At 42.5% G+C, this 21,733-nt stretch overlaps 1 protein-coding gene across 5 annotated transcripts in view; it reads right to left on the reverse strand.

The window, feature by feature from the left end:
• Positions 1-21,733, reverse strand: part of LOC106745467 (focal adhesion kinase 1) — a 57,406-nt gene that overhangs the window by 34,175 nt on the left and 1,498 nt on the right. For 4 of the 5 annotated variants that reach the window (XM_014621096.1, XM_014621094.1, XM_014621092.1 and 1 more), the window contains exon 1: positions 9,375-9,652. The exons of the other annotated variant lie outside the window; for it this stretch is intronic. The gene's annotated coding sequence lies outside the window, so the exon portion shown is untranslated. Of the gene's footprint in view, positions 1-9,374; positions 9,653-21,733 lie in introns of those variants that run through there. 5 annotated transcript variants of the gene reach the window in all.

Below are 21,733 nucleotides of genomic sequence, written 5' to 3' on the forward strand. Positions count from 1 at the left end.
GTCTAATCAATCTTCCGTACTCGCGAATTTCTCGTGTATAAACGCAATGGAATTTATCTGATACGTCCGAATTCTCTCCCTCGTCGCAGCGAAAATTATACCTCCCGATTCGATGTCGAGATTCGTCGAGTGTCGCGGCTCGAAAGTTTCATCGACCGAGGCGTTCTTCCCACGGCGAGATAATATTTAATTCGAACGCAATAGAGAGGGCTCAAGGTGAGCTTCGAGGCATTCGACCCTCTCCCAAGATAGGCGCCCTAACGAAAAGGGAACCCTCTCATGCGTGTAGGTAATACCCTCGGATGCAAATCCTCCCCTTCGAGCGACGCGTGTCCCCCTTCCTATTTATCTCTTTTCTCGTCCCGCTCGTGCAGCGCGGATATCGAGTTATCGATCTTCGGTCCACCCTCGTGTCACCGTGGACCGCGTGCTCGCCCGGGCAGAGGGAAATAACGGCGACGAAGTAACGATTCAGCTTTCGCGATCGATTTCTATATCTACAATGAAGCACTTTCGTGCAAAAAAACCCGACATAGCGAATAGAGAATTTAGTTGAGAAGCAATTCAACGTAAATTCGCGATTTTATTCGTTGACTAATCACGCGTGTATATGCTGCAAAATTAAAAGAGCAGCCTCGTCCCAAATATATGAGAAATTCTGCCGCGATAAAAGCGAACATACGCATATTTACGCTTAGCGTATTAACACGTTGGCTGCCACACTTATTTCCACTGACTATTTTAATGCTCGGATAAAGCTTGAGTCGTAAAAGATAATAGAATGAATTCACCATATATTCGCCAAGTCGTTTCCTATTGGCTATATATTTACCTCGTTATTATATGCAATCAGTTAGGTTTTATACGTAAATCAAGGCCGATGATCCCTATGGCGTGTCAGTCAAGCACGCGTATGAAACGAGCGCGTAGTCTATATTGAATAATAATCGTGAGTACGAGGAATGTTTCATTCGGGAGACATGTAATCCTCCGCCAGAAAATTTTTATCGCTTCTATAAAACGCACTTACACGCGTCTTATTGCATTCTCGAGAGGATAAATTCGGCGAATTCGCATCCTCTCCTCGCGCGATTATCTACTCCGTTTGATCGTGATCCGAGTTTTTCCCGTAATTTCCCGGACGACGTCCTTGAACTTCGAGTTAGCAAGTGTGTACCAAACGCAGGCACACGGTCGAGCACGCCATCCGGTCTACCATCACGACAATGTCCGCGACGATTCGCTCGTGCTACTTACAGATTTATCGCACGACTTATCGCTAAAGCCCCTCCTGCCAGCCGTTGCCTCGCTGATTATTGACTCGCGACCGTATTAATATGCTCCGTGACGAATTGTATTACGAACGTTTCGCCAATGTATATTTATTTGTAAACCACCACTCGCTTGACTCCGAGTTCGATAAGTCGAATTGAATTGATTGATGATATTTTCTCTTCCTCGCCGACTACACTAAGTATCATAAACGACTGTGTTATACGAGTCTACTCTGCAATTAATAATTTTTTTCAATCGCATCTTTGCAATTATTACTAATTTACATCGAGGAGATCCATCTCAGAGCGATGAATAGAAGATACTTCGATAATAACAGCAATAATAATGATGATGATAATAAGAATCTTTTTCAGGCAGACGCGCTTTACTCAATATGAATATCAAGGTCTCGGGAAAATTCAGCCGCGTCGCCCGACTGTGTGTTTAATATAAATTGCTAATTGGCGAATGAATTTCTCTAGGTGGCGCGCCGTGTTAATTCCCCCGTCCCTCCCCCTCGAAAGTTCAGAGCGCGATAAATTTAATTCGCTCGATTCAGGCAATTAACATATGCGCGGCTGAGCGATAATGCTAATGAGCGCGAAAACGTAAGAATTTACGAGCGATGCAACTGCCGTCCCGTTTATCGAGCGGTATCGTGGCAATAACGAACTCCGCCTGCGATCGTTAACGATCGTCAATCGATCGAGCGTGAAATCGCGCAAACTTTGGCTCGGGACAGAAAGTTTCGAGGTTCTCATCGTGTCGTATTTACGACATGTTCTACGGGAGAAAAACGCCGGGAAATCCGACTGAATAAATAATCTCGGGACGAGGAATCTGTATTATACGAGGTACGGTTAATCGAATCTTCCCCGCAACATCGCGTGCACATTAACGGCGATCTAAGCGGGCAATAAAGTATCAACCGCGAACGGAGCTATGCGTTCGATTACTCGCGCAAAATAGAATAATACGAACGGGACTTAACGAGCGCCGATCAAGCGGAATTACGCAACGTAACACCTTTCGCACCCGCTCGTGCGAGTTTCCTCGTTTGCGCCTGCACTATCGTCTCTCACGTTTCGAGAAAGAGTCGCAAGAAGGGAAGGGGGCCACGGTGCGTGAATCGCGAGCGAAGACGATAACGCCTCGTGTTGTAGGAGAAGCGGCTCGTTGTTCTCGGTGGCTGTGCCGAAAAATAAGATTAAGCGGAGCGCGAGCGATAAATCAACGCGCAAAACGATCCACGCACAAAAGTATCTCCAAGTTCATCGAACCACACGCCCGAAGATACGCGCGCTCGTAACAATGAGAGAGCCGGTCGTTGTCTCGCGTTCAAAATGCGCGACACGCACGCACGCACTTTCACGCACGCTTTCCACGCGTCACGAATTTTCGTCGCTCGTTCGATCGAGCATCGCCACTAAATTACGCCGCCCACGCTCACGTAACGCTTCCGCATGGGTGTACGTGTGGCGTGACGTAACGGCGTCTCTCCAATCTGCATAATGGGGGATTATGATTTACTCGGGAATGCATCGCGCGGCGCGTCGTCAGCGCGTTTTATGTATTCGATCCATCCAGTTTTCACGCTGATCGAAATCGCTGATCCCTGAGAAACACGCGTCTCCTCCTTTACGTCAAAGATTATTATGAAATGATTAATATGAAATAACGAAATGAAGACCAAATATTTTACAAAAAACACATTTTACCGTTTTTAACCTGTTCTATCATTTTTATGCCCGTTTCTCTCAGGCATGCGCAGCCTATTAAGCGAAGGATTATGACGAGTGCATATGCATGAGCATTTTTTAGGAGATTTCCCGTCTTCAATACTCGTTTTTCAGCTAAAGAGTGAAAATACGTTGCGTCGCAACAGGGAAAGAAGCACATTAACATTAAACCTACCGCGACCGGTTTGTAATTTTTTCTGATAAAAATTACTCCAATTTCTAATGGTGTGTTCTCTGAGATTTCCCGTAATTTTTGTCGCAATGTGTAAACGAATAAATATGTTTTTCTTTGCGTATTTTTGCAAAAATCTTATTTAAACTGCTCCAGTAGAGAAAGGTACACGTCGGTAATTTTTCTGTTAAAAGTGTCGTGCATTTACACGTGCTATTTCAAAATGTGAGTGCTCGTGAGCGTCAAATGAATATTTTCTACTCGCTAGCTGGTTTACACACGTCAGATTTACATAGCAACTATTCCCGATGGTACGTTTATACCCGGATATACTCGTGTGCAATCCGCTGTAACCACTCGTTTTTACGAAAAACGGGAGTCATTCAGCCGAATGCACTGCTCAAACTAAACGTTTTCGCGGGCTGAAAAGCGGCGGAATATCTTTGTAAGAGTAATAAAGAGCCGACCTTCGCGATTCATTCCGTGGATTCCGCGAATCTGACGGGACGGCGTTTCCTTCGCACCAAAGCGCACGTCAAAGTGCGTTGTAGGTCCCGCATTTTAGGGGTCCGCGATTTTGGATGAGGAGTGCGCGAGTTATGCAGCGAGCACAATTGTCGCGGTCGTTAATCCTTCTTCGGTGCGATTGGAATTGCGCGCACTTTTATATCCGATTTATCAACAACGTCTGGCCGGAAACACACGACGCGTATCCGTGAATTGTTTACGCACGGCAACCTCCTCTCCCTCCCGCGTTTCAATTATCATTTCGAGCGTCCGGTGTGAGCGGCGGTTGTTATCATTAGCCGCGCGCTATACCGCATTAAAGCGCGAATCGCCGATGTTTTATTTACACTGGTATTTCCCGGTTTAAAATAATTACGATTAAGACCGCTTCTTCCCACGTCGCAATAACTTGGTTAGCCATTTACGCAGCTCTCTGTCTGTTCTTATTCCGCCGTTACCGCGCCGCGGAGAGGATACGGAGCGCAAGTGTGGAGAAAAGGCGGAGCTGGATCTACATCCTGTACGTGCATTCAAATGAATTTTATAGTCTCTCCCTCTCGCGCGCATCTTCGGATAAACGCTGCCGGTTAATGGAAGAACTATCTCGAGTCGCGCGAGCCTAAAACGAAAATAACTAACATCAAAGAAGTGGTACATCCCATCCCGAGCGAACGCACGCGGGAGAGCCGTTTTTTCGTCACTGCCGCCGCCGTGTAATTTCGCACGGAAATAACTCGAAGCGGGGTGGCTGCCTCGGTCGAATTTCATGCGGTCGAGCAAATAATTAGGCTTTTTAGCGCACAACATCGCGAGCCGACAACGATTTAGCATCAGCCGCGCCACTCCTTTCGCGAACGAATGGGAGAAATTCCGATCGGGGAATTTTCGTGTTCTTCGCAGGATCGAAATATCTGCTGGCGTCTGATGCGACAGTGAATTTGCCGGTCGACTTGATCCGCACGCCTCTAATAAAATTTCGATCGAAGCTCCCGATACACAATAGCGTGCAATCCACGAGAGGAGACTAATAAAGGCGAGCTAGAGAAAGATGGAAAGAGAGGAAGGAGAAAATCAATAATTACGGTTCTGCCGGCGAGTGCCATTAAAGTGCGCGCAATTTCGCGTCTGCTTCGCGCCAAATCTACGTTCCTGACCGCGGCGATTGCTCCTTTTCGTTACAGATATAGAACGAGGGAAAGGGAGTAGCAAAACGCGAAGAGGCGTGGCCGGTCCTACATATTACCTACGTCACGCGTCACGAGCGGAGCGGCGCGTGCAAGTGCAACGTTTTAAGTTACTTAACGACGAACGGGTAACGTCCGCTGCCCTTTTCATCGACGTGCGATTAGCATCGTCGGCGCTTACGCGATCGAATCAACGAGCAGCGAGTTTCTATGCACGCGGTGAGCGCGCGCCAAGTTCACGCGATTTCAAATTGGACGACTCGTTATTAGTAGAGCCGGGTTGCAGGCCAGCCAATATCATGCGTGTCCGAGCGTTTGCTCGAAATGAACGCGGACAATAAACGCAGCCAGGCACGGAAAGAAGCGCCAATGGCGTTCGCCTGATAAAAGGGATGTCGAGCTTATACGGCGTTAGACACTGGGATCGACGATGCGATCGATGGAAGGCAATCTTTTTTCAACTCAGTAAACAACAATATGTTGTCATTTCTCCCTCAACAATGCAATATAATGCATGCGTTATATAATAGTAACAGTTACAAAATTATAATATTGCTGTGAAAAAAAGTGTCCAAAGTGATATTTACTTGATCCAAATAAAATAATTGCTCCCTGGCAAATATTCACTACGAGTAAAAATATAATTGACTATATGATATTTCTTACGTATAAGTAGATATTTATTTTTATGTGCTAAAACAATTGCGACAAATACTAAATTCATAATATTGAGAATATTAAATTATTTGTCGAAAACATTTATTGGACAGAAAAATCGGCATTTAAAACTACTAGGTTTTTTTCAATGGAAAAGAAGTATTACATAATTCTAATAAATATTCTCTTAAATTTCAAACAATGTTATACTCAGCAATTCACCCAGAAAGTCAGATACTGCGTTCAAGTGAATATTTATTTTAAGCTATTAAAATATACTTAAATTGATAAAAATATTACTTGACTTAAGAAAGTGAAAAACAAGTAATTATTCGATTTTAGCACTTTTTTCTGTGTCAATAATTCATCTGCGTTTGAAGGTACAGTACACGAAAACAATCGGTTAAGGTTAGATGAAATTTTACCGATCTGTCGCGGTGCAACAATACGAGTTCGCTCCCACGATTGATTTCCGCTCGCTCCAAAACCTGTTGAGAGGAGCGCGATTGCACCGACTAGGCGCACGAATCGAAATACCGCGCGTGTTGAAATTAATAGAAAGGAGGCGAGGAGGATTGAATCCCACTTGGATGCAAATGCAGCAACCATCGGATCACAGCGCGACGCCGCGAGATAACGCCGCAACGTCCGTAATATCCGTATTTTCATGTACACGATGTAACATTCATGCGTGTATCCCTTGAATAGACGCCGTCGTCGTTGTCGTCGATGCTACTGCTGCTTGCCGTCCGGTCGAAAGCGGCAATAAAAACGATTACAGCTCTATAGAGGAGCGATTCACGTATTCACGTTCTCTCGCACGGCGGTGCATTGATATCTAGAATGCTTATAATTGGGCGCATACAGAGGAACGCACACGAGAGAGTGACTCGGCACGCGTGTGCGCGCGAAACACGAGGTTGCAGCGAAGCGCGTGAATGTGTGTCCGGAGCGTAGATGCTGCCGGTGGCACAACCACAAACGTCTCGTGTATATAAATAGCTAGTTAGGGTCGATGGACAGACTAAAGAGGCGAACCGTGAGAGTCGGGATTCATTCACCTGCAGCAGCCGATCGAACGCGGTTAACAGCGTGATTACCCCTGACTTCGTCAGTTCGTTCGCCGACTCCTGGCCCGGCTGGTCGTTAGCTTTGCCGGGAAAAGTTCGCCAAATTATGGCAGTCCGGCGGATTTCCGCGGGCGAGTTGGCGCGCGTCGGATAAAAACCGGATGATTCGATCGTCCAGAAGATGTAGTATTTTACAACGATGACGGAACGATAATTGTACTTTCCGCGCGTCACTATTTCGATGTATTGATTAAAGGAGAAGGAGGTCGACCTCACGGTGCGAATAATCGAGAGAATGTACAGAAGCGTCGGCTCGAAAGAGAGAGGGAGTGCGATTCTCATCGCGGCTCCGAAACTTCACACGTCGGAGAAGTGGCAATAATTGTACGCCGATTTTGTCGCGCGATGGCAGGAGTTTATCTCGCTCTCACGCGCGAGCGAACTTCAGGAACGTCGATAAAGATTATCGAGAGACCGCGAAGAAAAATAAATTTAGCGAGCGGCCTGGCTATCACTTTAGCCGGAATTAGACGCTGTCCGATACACGCGCGTCGTTCCGCCCGGCCGTTAAACTGTCCCGGCTCGATTGTTAAATCGCCCTAACGATGCGGTTATTTGAACCATTCGTCTAGATAACGAGCACAATGTCGGGCCCTTCCCGGCGCGACACGGAAAATGCACGCAAAGAAGGGCGCTTCGGCCGGCCGACGGAGTTGGCAGCGAATCGTGTTTCATTCAGCCCGAATCAATTCAATGATCGCGCCATCCGGCCGTGCCTCGAATTCCCGTTAGCCGCTTAGAAGTCGCAATGTCGAACGCGACTTTAAGACGAGAAGGGAATTAAGGTGCCGCGGGAGGATTCCGTGGGTGTACCTACGCCAACGAAACAACAGATAGCATCGTGGCAAGAAAACGTAATTAGAAGCAGTGGGAGTAGTTGGCTTAATAGCTAGGTGTATACGAGGTGTCACCGCTTCGCTCTCCAGCAGATTCTCGGGAGGGATCGATTTTCGGAGGTGGGCTTTCTCTTCTAGCGAAAATGAAATATCAAGGGAAATCGTGATATTCGATTCGCCAGAAGACTTTTCAATCGCTTCTAACTCGACAATTACACTGGTCAACAAATTTCATATCATAACCCAAATTGTATCCCTTTTTAAATTTTATTTTATTCTATTTATATTTATGTATTGAAACAGAAAATGACAATTAAAAAAAAAAAATGATTTAGCTAAAAAATATAGGCTATATTTCAATTTTTGCAAATTGATAGGATGCGAAAATAAAACAACGAAACATGTTTTTGTTACAATTTTCTATTTTTATGTTTCATATTGTCAGAAAAACTAAAAAATTCCTTTTAAATGTTATATTATTAGACGTATTTTTACGATATCAAAATAAAGAACGTTATAAAGAAAAAATAATCTCCATCTTTCTATAGAAAATTACACATGCTCACAAATTCTTACACGATTGTCTCATATACACAATCTCAAAAGGAAAAATTGTAGAAAAATGATTTTGAATACATTTCTTTTTCTCCACACTACGAAAAACCCAAATATCAAATTCCCATTTGATTATTATTTATCATATAATAGAAATTAGAGCTAAGTTTTAATTTTAATCGTTATATTTGTGATCAACGCCACAAAATTAATCCTTATCGGTCGCAAGTCATGTGACAATAATACTTTGTCGCTGTGGTCGTACGTCACGTAGGAGGTGACAAGTTCGCATATTTACCGAAACCAGCTATAACCTAGTGAGAATCACGCATAAAAAGCTAGATAAGGGTTAACTAGAACTCACAGTTAGATCTAGAATACAATTTTTGTGTTAACCAGTGTTATCGATGTTTTCACACATTTCTATTTCAGAAAAAGCTGATTTTGAAAATTGAAAACACGTAAGGTACGTCGTAAGGTATAATTTTCCGATTACGTGTATCCATGACACAATGCGCGTGAAATAAAAGTGACGCGAAGGAACGATTGCGATTAATTGCTCTTGAGTAAGGCACGGACGTAATCTTGCGTTTCTCAGCTAGAATTGTTTTTACGCTTCGCCGATAGACGTTACAGGCAATAATTAATCGGCGATGATCCGTCGCGAGAGAAAAATACGCGTATCATTATCGGTGATGATAATGAACGTCGATCGCGTCGATAGAAAGGCGGTCTGGCAAGTGAATTCTCTCCTCGGAAATTGCGCGTCGTGGGAACACGACGCTGAATTAACGCCACTTTGTGGTAGCGAAGTGAGCATAAAGCGATGGTAAAAATACAACGATTATTTTCGGAGCGGGAACTCCGTGGAACCACTACGTGCACCAATCGTGACTCTCGGCGGCCGTGCTTTCAACTCCCCGCGGATGTCCCACCCGTAGAGCCATTAATTTTCCCGGCGTTTCTTTCGCCGCGTCTGCTCGCTCGCAAGGAGTTCGGAATTTACGCACTGGCCAGAACTTCTGTCTAATTGCGTTTCGCCGGCGACCGATGCCGTTGACTAGCGAGACGCGGTGGAAGAGCTGGCTAATTAAAAATCTCCAGTCAGCTCGTTCGCTTAAAGAGAACCGTCTCCCGACGTTCGTTCTTTCTCCCGAATATATTGAGACCCCGCAATTTTCGCCCGTGCAAAAATTAATACGCGCACACTATGATACCAAGTACGCCCCCGATCGGAGCGGTCAGCGATCGACCGAATATCCGCAACTAAAAATCTAAACTCGAGATGTAGGCTTTCTCGCGGATTATCTTTCCGTTACCTTTCGCAGTACAAACGATCGTTATCTTTACGTTATTGGATCCACCGAGCACAACAACAGCACTGATTTCACAAAGAAAAACAAATACACATTTTCTTTTTTTCTTCGTCCATTTAACGAAACGTCCAGGTGAATCGATATTCGCACGCGGAAGTACGCGCGACACGAAAAAGCAACAAGCAGAGTGTCTGAGTGGACTGCTCTTTCAACACGATGCGAACAGCCTTGCGGCGAAGCAGCAACTGTCTTCTCTCTATGAGAAGCTACCGTGTATCCCGACATACGCACTTCTCGCTCACGCACTCCGCCTGCTTCTGTTTCCATCGCACTCACCGTGCTGCAACCACACTGTCTTGTTCTCTCTCTCCGCCTTCTGTCCTTCTCTTTCTTCGCTCTTGCATTCTCCGTCCTTACGCTCTTTGTCGCTCTATCAGCACGCTTATCTGCTTCCCCCACTTCTGCACGTTAAATGAATAACTGAGTCTTTCTCTGTCTCTCTCTCTCTCGCTTTTTTCCAATGCCTTCTCTTTCGTTGCCTACCCCTTCTAATCCTCATTCAGCACCTTCATTAAGGATAATAGGATTTCTTCGTTAGATAATGCTGTCACTAATCATTCGTTCTCTTGCAATCGTTTGCTATTCGATTCAGCGTCGTGGAATTTACCTCGATCGATCTTTTCGTTATCGCTCTAGCTTTCTCTATTCATCCGTCAGGCAAAAGCGGAGAAAGGACGAAAAGTGCCGATCGGCGTCTTCCGATGATACGTAGGAAATAAGAATGATGAACTCGATTCCCCGGAGGAAACCTGCGAGATACGATTAAGGAAGCTCGACGAAGTGTCGGCGATGAGAATTAATACCATGTACTCGAACGATATCGCGTGAGAAGTTTGATCTCGCGAGGAACATCGAGAGTTTCGTCCCACGAACATATTATTATCAATTTCGGGGAAGCTCTTTCATTTTTTCACCAAATGCGCTTTTCATTTCTTTGTGTTTCGCTCGCATGCAAGGTCTTACCTTTCAGAGGGAAGAATTAAAAGAACTGGGGGCGATCCAGGGACGGTGATTCACCCCGGAATGTTTCAGGACAGCAGGGGGAGCAGGTGGGCACGAGCGAATCTGGGTCACGTGCGTGACGGTGCGTTAGAGGGTAGCCGTGAAAATCGTTAAAGGCGGATTGATCGCGACTCTGGGCGACCCAGAAAGTTTACGCAACGCAGGCGTCGTAGGTTCGAACGAACGAAACATGCGTTCGCTCGAGTCGATCCAGCGTAATGTAAAAACAACGATGATGTAAACGTGGATATGACTATGGGATCGATTCCTTAGATCATCGGTGACTTAATCGGGAGCGAGAGAGAGAGAGAGAGAGGTGCGTAGACATTGCGTGATAACGCGCGTAGTCACGAGAACGTGAAGTCCTACCGATCTCGTTGCCAACGACGAACACCCGGCGACTTTTTTGTCCTGGCTACTTAGCGGGGGAGGCAACACGTGCATAAAACGAGTGGTCCATGTGAGATAAAGGCGAAGGACAAACAGAGAGGAAGGTGAGGGAATCGCAAGACCACACGCGCGCATAGTGATGGAAATCAGGCGATTTGTGCGGTAGTTCAGACTGCTAACGCGCGTCGTAGACGAACGGTGTCTGCAATTTAATTTCAAGAATTTTCGAAATATCGGAACAGAATATTCATAGCTGTCCGCAGGTGGAGAGCAGCGGGGAAGACTCTGACAAATGCGCGATCGACGGAAAGGAAAGTTTTCGCGTATTTCGCTTCTCTCTCTCTCTCTCTCTCTCCCTTGTCTGCATCCTCTCACGGAAAGCTGATGTTTGCGGTGCGTGTCGACACAGCTGTCAGCTACGACGACCACCGCGACGACCATTCTCAATTCGGTGGTCGTGCGATCAGCAATGTAAATGAACATGCGACTTCGTTAACGGTCCATTATTCTGTTGCACAGACTTCAACGAACTTCTATTATCCGCGCATTACCGCTCGCGGGGTCAGCCGGAATGCGAGTTATTTTAACGTTTCAACGCTTACTCGTCCGACTGCTCTTTCACGCGTCACTCTGTAAGATGTTGTTTGCATACGCGGCGACATCAAAGAAAGCCCAAGATCGGGGAAGGATTTGTTAATCAATCGTGCGCAACAACGTTTACCGTACGTCGCCACAGTTCGCTGTTCGCATTTGTTCTTTCGGGGAACGGTCAATTTCACGGACGATTTATTCGCCATGTAATTATTGTAATTAACTAGTTCTTACCGCGCTTGCTTTCGGAACTATTTCGGCAACCTCTCGCGACCACTTGACGTGCCCGTAAGATTGGAGAGTGATTAACGACGATACGGTGCCATCACGAAATTAATCATCCCGTCTTCCGGGAATTTATTGAGCGGTCGACTTAACCTCGTTCTTATGCGTGTCTAGTCGGCCTTATTTGTCGCCACCCTACTTCATCTATTTTAAGTCCCGTGGAAGCACGTGCGCACGGACGAAAGGTCAATACCATAAGAGAGGCCTTCGATGCACGCTCTTGACATTATGTAATATCCGTCATAATGAATAAATTCGGAAACACACACAAAATCGGTAATTACAGAAATTGTGAGAGTTTGATCGAGATAATTCGAAGTCTCGAATCGAGAGCGTTATCAATTCTAACATTTACTGTTATCAAAGACGATGAGTTCTATCGAGTGTCTACTTTCCTCGGTGCTTTCATAAATTTCCAGTAAATTCTGGCGCGTCCTGTTGATCCGATAGTCGATCAAATTCTTATTTGCCTAGATACACCACAGCCTACCTGGAACAAAGCCTCGTTCTTCACGGAATGTAATAGTGTTCGCGGTTGAATCATCCACCACCCACGACGAATTGAGCCACGACGGAACGAAGAGGAAAGATTTGAAAAGAAGGAGGAGGAGGAGGAGGAAGAAGAGCAAGAAAGAATGTCACTCGAGTACTTTACGCCAATTTGCACACGCGACGTTTTGAGAAGGATGTTCCTGATAATATGGAAAACGTTGAACTCAGCGGATAAGGTCAAGTGGGTTAGTCGTTGCTCGTGCTAGTTGCGACAGCTAATGGGATACGCGCCATGCTGACGGAAAGAGAGGAGATCTAAGCAAATAGTGCCTTCCTCGGTGGCCGGAAGGTACGTCCGAGATGAACGAGACAGACACAGTGTCCTTATTTGCGGATTAATCCCCCGTGTGAAAAAAATTACTTGATATCAATGGAAGAGGAGAAAGACCGTTCAAATATATCCTCTAAATTTTGTTACAGATGAAAGGAAAAGTCTACACCGCGGGAAGAATATCGCTGTTATAGAAAAAAAAGTAGCTGATTCAACAACATCAGTGTGATTGAAATGAATCAAAATAAAATTAAAATAAATATTCCTGATTCAATAGCAATATTATTGAAACAAATACGTCTTGCTATTATTTTAATCGTTTTAGTATTTGCGTCGAAAGTATAACAGTTTTTAAAAATGTCATTGAACTAATCGTATATCTAGTTATTTCAACCAAATAATTACTTATTTCAATTACATATAAAGTTAATAACTTGTTAGTATATTATCGAATGAATGCAGTCAATTTAAGCAAATATGTTGTTATATTAAAACAACTGTTTTCATATTTGAAGACAAATATTAATCATTTCTTGAATTTTATGCGTAACTAAACGAAATGTATGATAGGCTCTCTTACGAGCGAATTCGGACGACTCGAGCCTTATTGTCCGCTGCGCAGTAAACTTTGCTCGCACCTATATAATATAATATTTTTGATAGAATTTCTTCATGCAAGCAAGTTTTATCTTCATATAAGACTAGATATTCTTGCTTATATGAGAATGAATTTTAAATTGATACTAATTTTTTTCCGTACGTATTGTAAATAAGTTACAGTCCCGCCGTCTCTCGCGATTTGTCTCTTTTTTCGCGATGGCATTAAGGTGCGCCAGGAGATTTTCAGCTCGCGGAAATTTCTTTCATCGCTCGCGTAAACGCCCTTCGACGCGACTCGCGAACCGTCTGTAGAGATACAACCTTGGACAGAAGAAAAAGAGGCCGCGGTGGAAGTTTCTTGCTCCGGTTGAAGTTTCTTTTCCTACAATTGCAGCTGTGTGTAGAGACGCGTCGGGTGAGCGCGCCGCGGATGAAGAAAGTGGGGTGAGCCGCGATCGTGGGAGAGATGAAAAGGGACATAATGGGAGAGCGGAGGTGGAAGGAAAACAAGAAGAAGGAAATCTTCCTCGCTACCTACGGAGGGAGGCGAGGGACCGCGAGCGAGTGTAATAAGTGGCTTGAATGTCTGACGAGCCGAACGGCTCGTTGCGCGTCTTTCGCCATTTTTCTCTCTTCCCGCAGATGCGGAGAGAGAGAGAGAGAGAGAGAGACGACGGATGACAGAGGACCGGGAAAATGAACGTGGAATATTTTCGGCCTTGATGATAAACGGTTCGCTCTTCGGTAAGTCGCGTGCGGTTACTCTCCCGCCGTCGCTCTTCGATCGTTTCTAACGATTTCTTTCTTGAAGACGCGACGAATCCGCCCGATAGAAAAAATAATATCGCAGTGTACTGATATAAACTCGATAACACCGCACATACTGATAATTTACAACATTAATGCATCTTATCGAATCGTCTTATCTGCAGACGAGTCGCGCGTTGCCCGAGAAGAATCTTAACGAACGCGTATAATTTCCCTATGGCCGTCCCTCGAGTTTCTCTCCGTGAGCGGCGGCTAATAAGTGGTGCGAATTTCCGAATGGTCTCGTTATAATCCTACTTGCCCACCGGTGTTTATCTATGAGGTGCGGAACGAGGGAGACTGGGAAGGTGGCCGCGTCCCGCGGGATAATAATCGAACCGGAGGTGGATGTTAACAACTAGGTCCGCGTAGGCAGACTCACCTGAAACGATCGACCAATTTAACGCGACTGCTTATTATCGGTCGCAGAAAAAGCGGCGCGAAACAACGTCGGTTCTCGCGGAGCGAAGAAAACGCCGAGCGAAGCGAACCGATTGGAAATCGCTCATTTCGCCTGCCGGCAATTTCGGAACAACGTGCCTCCACATATTCCCCGAGATACGGGATCGTTCACGGACGATGAAGCGACACATTTATCTAGTTATTTTTCGACGCGAGCTATTTTTTCAGATCATCCGAAAGAGACAATCAATATTTACTATTGCCCGTTTAAGAATACATTCATTCGAAATACTCGCAGAAATAATCGACAAACTGTCTATTCATTGGAATACACGAGTTATTATTGAAAACATGACGACTATTTTTCAGTGTATAGATCAGAACAGATGAGTGGACGAATATTTGTTAGAGAGAATTCTCATCGCAAAGCATCCCTTGCAAAAGAAAAAGATTCTAGAACAAAATTATTGACGACTAAACTCGATAGAAAAAAAATTGCCAAACATTTCCGATTTTACTGTTTTCGTTTTGAACTTTTAGATTTTTACCCGTTTGTTAGATTTTGATACACAATTTTTCTTATGCGTATAGCTATAAAGTAATCGATATTTCGTGAAGGTAAAATTACTCCCGAAGCAACCTGTGAATAATTACGAGACGCGAAAGATCGGAAACCAGCGATCGTCGTAAACGAAGTCGATGAACCGCGAGTAGAGGAGGAAGAATGAGTGCGCGTGAGGATTTTACGAGATGGCGGCCGTTAACAGCGCGCTAACAGTGCCGAATAAACTCTGGGGAGCTCCAAAAATTATTTCCATCGTAAATCCTTCCTTTACCCCGGCAAACGTTTAAAGTCGTATTTCGTGAAAGCGACGCGAGAGCGTGCGAAGCCGAGGACGGAAGAAGTGGAGCTCCCCGTTATCGCGCTCCTCGACCGGATCATTTCGTCTGATTGATCGTTTTGAATTTATAATAGCTCAGTTTTTGCGCAAATATCCCTCACGGCGTAATGCGTTCGTATCGTGTGAAAAAAATATATTATAAAAAGATAATAATAAAATGATATAGTCGGTTATCCCGATTGATAAAAAGGGAACAAGGCAATTAACGCGATTCGGCTAATCTAAAGCTCCGAATCGAAGAAATCGATCGGCACATACAGGCAGACATGAAAGTTTGTGTCTGGATGATTAACGACAGCGGCATTTAATCGCGTATGCATCTCATCCGTTCACCAGAGAACAAGAGAGCTCTCCGGGGTTGCTCGCGCGTCTATAGCTGCGGTGGTGTTAATTACCGTGGTAAAATGACTGATATCATCTGAGTAATCTGGCCAAGTCGCCGCGAGGCTCTCGGTAAATTGTTTCTACCGGAAACGCGAGCCCGCTCTCTGCTTTGTCGTTCGTGAGGATCGCACGGGATGGAAATTTCGTCGGTGCGCTTCGTTATTGTTTAAATTGCCTCCGTCACCGTCAATCCGTAAATTGCGCGTCTGACGTGTGCTTTACGTCGTATATAGACGTGTCAACGGGTCATCCGCAAGCCTAATGAAATCATACGTGACGCGCGGACGGGGAATATCGCGAGAAACTCATCAGAGTTCACAAATATACGTACGTGTGTGTAATACAATAGACGGGGGATTTAATTCCGTTAAAAAAAAAAACAAACAGCCAGCCTTCATATGGAAGGTTCCGATTACCAGTTTCGCGAGACACTCCCGTTAGCAGCATCCGTATAATCCGCGTCTAATCATTTACGGTACTTTTTAATTAGCCGAGCATCTGCGAACACGATTAATAAATCCGGAGCGGAATAAGAAGGATTTCCTTAACGCGTACACGGCAGTAGATGTTAAAGGACTGTTTGATAAGATTAGAGAAACTATCTGGAACCTATCGCAAACAACGGACCGTAACAATGGGTGATGCATACCCGCGCCACTTCCGCTTTCTGGCACGAAAACGGGAGACGTGGAACCACTCTCCGTTGCGAGATAACGGACGCATTCGCGCATACTAGTGCCTTCTTCGTTATTCACACCGATCGCTGGTCGACCAAGGATCGATGGAAGTCTTGGTGAAAAAAAAAAAAAAAAAAAAAAAAAAAAAAAAAAAAAAAAAAAAAAAAAAAAAAAAAAAAAAAAAAAAAAAAAAAAAAAAAAAAAAAAAAAAAAAAAAAAAAAAAAAAAAAAAAAAAAAAAAAAAAAAAAAAAAAAAAAAAAAAAAAAAAAAAAAAAAAAAAAAAAAAAAAAAAAAAAAAAAAAAAAAAAAAAAAAAAAAAAAAAAAAAAAAAAAAAAAAAAAAAAAAAAAAAAAAAAAAAAAAAAAAAAAAAAAAAAAAAAAAAAAAAAAAAAAAAAAAAAAAAAAAAAAAAAAAAAAAAAAAAAAAAAAAAAAAAAAAAAAAAAAAAAAAAAAAAAAAAAAAAAAAAAAAAAAAAAAAAAAAAAAAAAAAAAAAAAAAAAAAAAAAAAAAAAAAAAAAAAAAAAAAAAAAAAAAAAAAAAAAAAAAAAAAAAAAAAAAAAAAAAAAAAAAAAAAAAAAAAAAAAAAAAAAAAAAAAAAAAAAAAAAAAAAAAAAAAAAAAAAAAAAAAAAAAAAAAAAAAAAAAAAAAAAAAAAAAAAAAAAAAAAAAAAAAAAAAAAAAAAAAAAAAAAAAAAAAAAAAAAAAAAAAAAAAAAAAAAAAAAAAAAACGAGAGAGTATGCAAATGGGGAATTTTACGCGCGACAGGACTTTCTCTCTGACGGTTCGCCAATGAACGACAATTAATTAAGACTCGGGCAATCGCGTGACCGGAAACACGAACGAGAACCGCTACAAACGGCATGCGTGGGCCGTGTTAGCAGTTGCGCGAGCGAGTCGCTCGTTGTTTCAGACTAATAAAAAAAATGTTATTGACCGTTGCGCAGGCATTACTTAAGTAGTATTTACACGAGAAAATGTATTCTTTTAATATTTTAACGCAAAATCGTACCGTTTAATCGACTTGTATATTTTGTTTCGTTACATTTGCGACAACAGTAACACTACGAGATAAAAAGATTATTAATTGTTCGAAAATTGCTTCGTTTTCAATTATCTCGAATGCAAGAACACGGAAAAAATTTTACTGGCACAGCAAATTGTTAGTTACTATAATAACAGTAAAAAGATTTGTTACACGAAAAAAATAATTTCGCTGCTCTATACATCCAGCAAATGACAATTAATATTCTTAACAAATCTTTCTAAACAATTTTTTTCTCGTCCTTATAATAGCTAACATTTATTAATATTTATTAATATAGTCGGTTATCCCGATCGATAAAAAGGGAACAAGGCAATTAACGCGATTCGGCTAATCTAAAGCTCCGAATCGAAGATTATTTACTATGCCAACAAAATATTTTCCTCCGTAAAATTCATCGGTCGCTGGTAATGCTACATCACGAGCAACAACGATGAAAAGAGATGTATATAAGGTACGTAACAACTAATTCAATCTGTACGTATAGATACATCTGAGGCGCAGTAATACACATTTTTTTCCATAATGGTACATCGAACAGGTCGCCTCAAACAGGATGTAAGTATATACCGAGGCAAGAAGCATGAGAGAACCGAACACGGACTTTCGATTATACGCACTATAAATTTTCGAGCCACGCACCATTAACTCGCCGATAGCTGAAAATCCGGCTGGATCGATGAATCCGGACAGTAGTAATACGTTGGGTGAATTATTTCACGGGCTAGCTTGCGAAACGTGAGAAGACGTTTCTGATGCTGCGCAATCTCGCAAATAATTAATAATGAGAAAGATGGTGGCCAGTTTTAATGAAATAATGAAATCCTACATTATTGAGACTCCTATACAACAAGAAACTTGCATGATCACCCTTGCACGGGACTATAAAAATTAATCACGCAAATATGATTTATTTAAAGTAACTAACTCTATAATGACGATATAAATTATGAAAATTTTAACTTCGAGATGTGAGATTTTAGTTTCGTGATAAGCAGCCTTCGAACTGCAATAGCAGCGAAGTCAAACAGAGATGACCTTCGTACAGACAATACATCGTAAATAAATGGATGAAATTGCACGATGTATTATTAAAATGGGCACAAATAGAAAAGCGTGACTACGGCGAGAAAAACGAGTCGTCTCTCGGGGTATATAAAGAAATCGATGTGAGGATTGCTTCGTCCTGGCTTGATTCGCAGGGAGAATTAGATTGAGCGATCGGTTTCTTGATCGAATCGAGATACAACGGACGCTCTCTCAGCTTTGTTCCTTCTTTTACGGTTTTCATCAATCTGTCACCATCAGTACCGGCGAGTCTTTTTACCAAAGCCTTTTCTTATCGATTATACACAACAATCGCAAACAGCGTTTTCTACCCGATGAGTCCAACACAATTATACTATGAATTTTGCATAAAAGCGTTGTTTTTTCAAACATTTCTCTCTCATCGAGCTCGATACAGTACGATGCAATGAATGCATAAATACTCGCTACATTTTATAAAAATTGAACAATATCGTTGGTAATACCGGCACATCGAACGCAAAGTTAACAGGGAAGTCAAACACACACAATGGAAAGTTCTTCAGTGATTTGTTCGAGTCCGTCCAGAGTAATGAAACCTATAATCAACAATGAAGCTAAATTAAATGTCAGTTTTCAAACTGAAACGTAGTAAAAAAAACGTGTCGTTCATTTCGAATTATGCGGGCATTCTGACGAATGTCTATCTCAATAATAAATTATCGCGTGACATTCTATCGAACGAACTTAAAGTTTTTAAAGAATCTCCGGCAAGAGAGGAGCGGGCTGAAAGTACAATGAAGATTCGCTCGAAGGCTTCCGGAGACGTAGTAAGAAACGCGGCTGCTTCTCGCCCGGATATTAACGACGCGTCGCGTTGGTAGAAAAGTTCGCCGTGGTGAGCGTATAGTTCGGAATGGACTTCGATACGGATGGGTGCGAGCAGGAACGCGAGAGAGACTAATGCTGTCGATAATCGCGCGAAATGGAAGAGAAATTATATCAGGGTTTGCGATCGAGCGAGCCGGCAGCGAGCATAATGCAGAAAATACGCGATAAAGATTGCTCCCGATGAACGAGTTCTATCTCGAGCAAAATGCGAATCAGAAGGACGGCGTGAATAAGCTGACGAAGCTGAAAGTCGGCGCAAAGGTTGGCTGGCGACGGGAAAGAGAGTGGAAACAAGAGTGCAAACAGAATGTCAATGTTAGTGCTTCGATTTCGGACGGTTCGAGTAATTACGAAGATCGCTTAGAAGTAAGAAACACCGAGAAGTCGAACAGTGAAAAGTCTATGACCGATGGTAAAATCCGCAAAGTTCCACGCGATAATAGACACTCGCTGTCCGCGTCGAAAATGTGACGGTTGTGATTAACGATCAAATCGCTTTCTCGATAACAATCCAAACTCACTAATATATATGTGTACGAGAAAATTATTGTGTAGTCTTGGATATACAGGGTGGGCCAAAAGTCTGGATACAGTCGAATATCTCGTATAAATGATGCAGTTTTGAAAAAATATTTTAAATAAAAGTTGTAGGATTTAAAAAGATCCATTTATTAATCTTATCAGTTTGGTAAAGGCGTCAACTAAGGTCAAATGAAGGTCAACTTCATTTTTTTTTATGGAATCACGTAGTTTTCTTAACATTTAAATCTTAAATCAATTTCTCTGTCCATTCTATGTATAAAAGTATTAGAGTAAGATCATCGGAAAGTGAACACTTTTCGAGATATTTTTCACCTTGATATTTTTCAGGCCAAAATATGAAATATCTCATAAAATGTTCACTTTTCGATAACATCATCTTAACATTTTCCTACATAATAATATAAGAGAAATCGTTTACTGATATTAATCACTGCATATTGGTGTATCGATGCATTTGCAAAATGCAATGGATTTTTTTTTAAAGATTTTTCTATGCTTTGCTTAAAGCGATCGATTCCATGCGAGTTTCCACAAAATGAGACGCCAGCTTCACACACACATTTCTGCAAGATGGACAAAACTTTTTTATGATTTTATGGTTAAATAAACAAATGCCACGTGAATTTTATAAAAATTTGCATTTCGAGGTGCTATCTTTATAAACCTGTCGTCTTCATTTTTCTATACACATATCTAGTTTCACAATTGCTACATTACTCACGTGGCTAAATGAATTTTTTATGTATGTAAGAAAAATAAGAGATTTAATAATACTTTTACAAAAAGTCGGATTTAAGAATTTGTAAACAAATAAATAAGCAAACTTGCATTTACAAGATTACATATAAGGATGATAAGACGCGCGCGAATATGGTAGTCGAATTAAAAGCATCTTAAATGAAACATTCACCGGACGGTCGCAGTTCGTTTAAGCCCGGAGCATGGGACTTTTAGCATGACATGCAAGACCTACCACCCTTTTATAATTCCATATTACCCTTCCCCGAAGAGAAAAAGGATTCCAGATCCGGTTCGAGGTCAATTCCCTCGACTTACACTCAAGGTTGGAGCGTGTGACACGGCCGTTAAAACACAATAGATCATTTCAAGCTGTTGCGGCATATAATTAATCTTAACAACAGCCGTGCAGATATTTGTGATCGGTACGGCCTTCGCGCGAATAACAAGACCTAAATGATTTCCCGCATCTTCTTCTACGCTAATTTAGCGTAGAGCATCGACAATTTACAAGAAAAACTGAAGCAGGACCAAACACGTATCGGAGAGTGTGCAATAAAAACACCGCATTGTCACAGCATTACAAGAGTTTTCGCGCAAATGTGAATATCGAGTTACCACGAGTATTGTGTATCGCGTTCAGCCAATAATTCGTGTCCGACTGGAATATCGCGCCTATGTGAGGATCGGATGATACGTCGTTCGCTACGTGAGTGTTACGTGATCGTCCATTAAAGCACGACATGGATTCTATAACAACGCAATACGACCCATAGCTTGCGAGAATTGTTACACGAAATAAACGCGTTCTAATGTTATAACTGATGCGACACGATGTTGCATGTACACACAACGTCGAGAACTATTCTTATATCACGAACTGTCCGTTATCTTTCGACGATGTGTGTACACATCACAGAACTTGGTTGTATATCAACCGTAGGTTGACCTTATTGGTCCTTACTAAACACGAATATAAGTTAATCTCTCGTAGTCGTGAAAAATTATTGATATTTGTAATGAGAATAGGTACACCCAAGAAACGGCTGTGCGCAAGCGCAATGTCGCAAAAGTGATAAAAAGCTGTACAAGTGCCGGCGCGACGGCGACAATTGGGGCAGAAGCCCAATCTGGAGGTCAACTCGCTAGGAAATTCGTTCGATCGACAGAGCGACGTACTGAGATATTCACTCGCTCG

This window comes from Dinoponera quadriceps, unplaced genomic scaffold (assembly GCF_001313825.1).
Source record: "Dinoponera quadriceps isolate SergipeBrazil2010 unplaced genomic scaffold, ASM131382v1 scaffold1280, whole genome shotgun sequence".
NCBI classification, from domain to species: domain Eukaryota; kingdom Metazoa; phylum Arthropoda; class Insecta; order Hymenoptera; family Formicidae; genus Dinoponera; species Dinoponera quadriceps.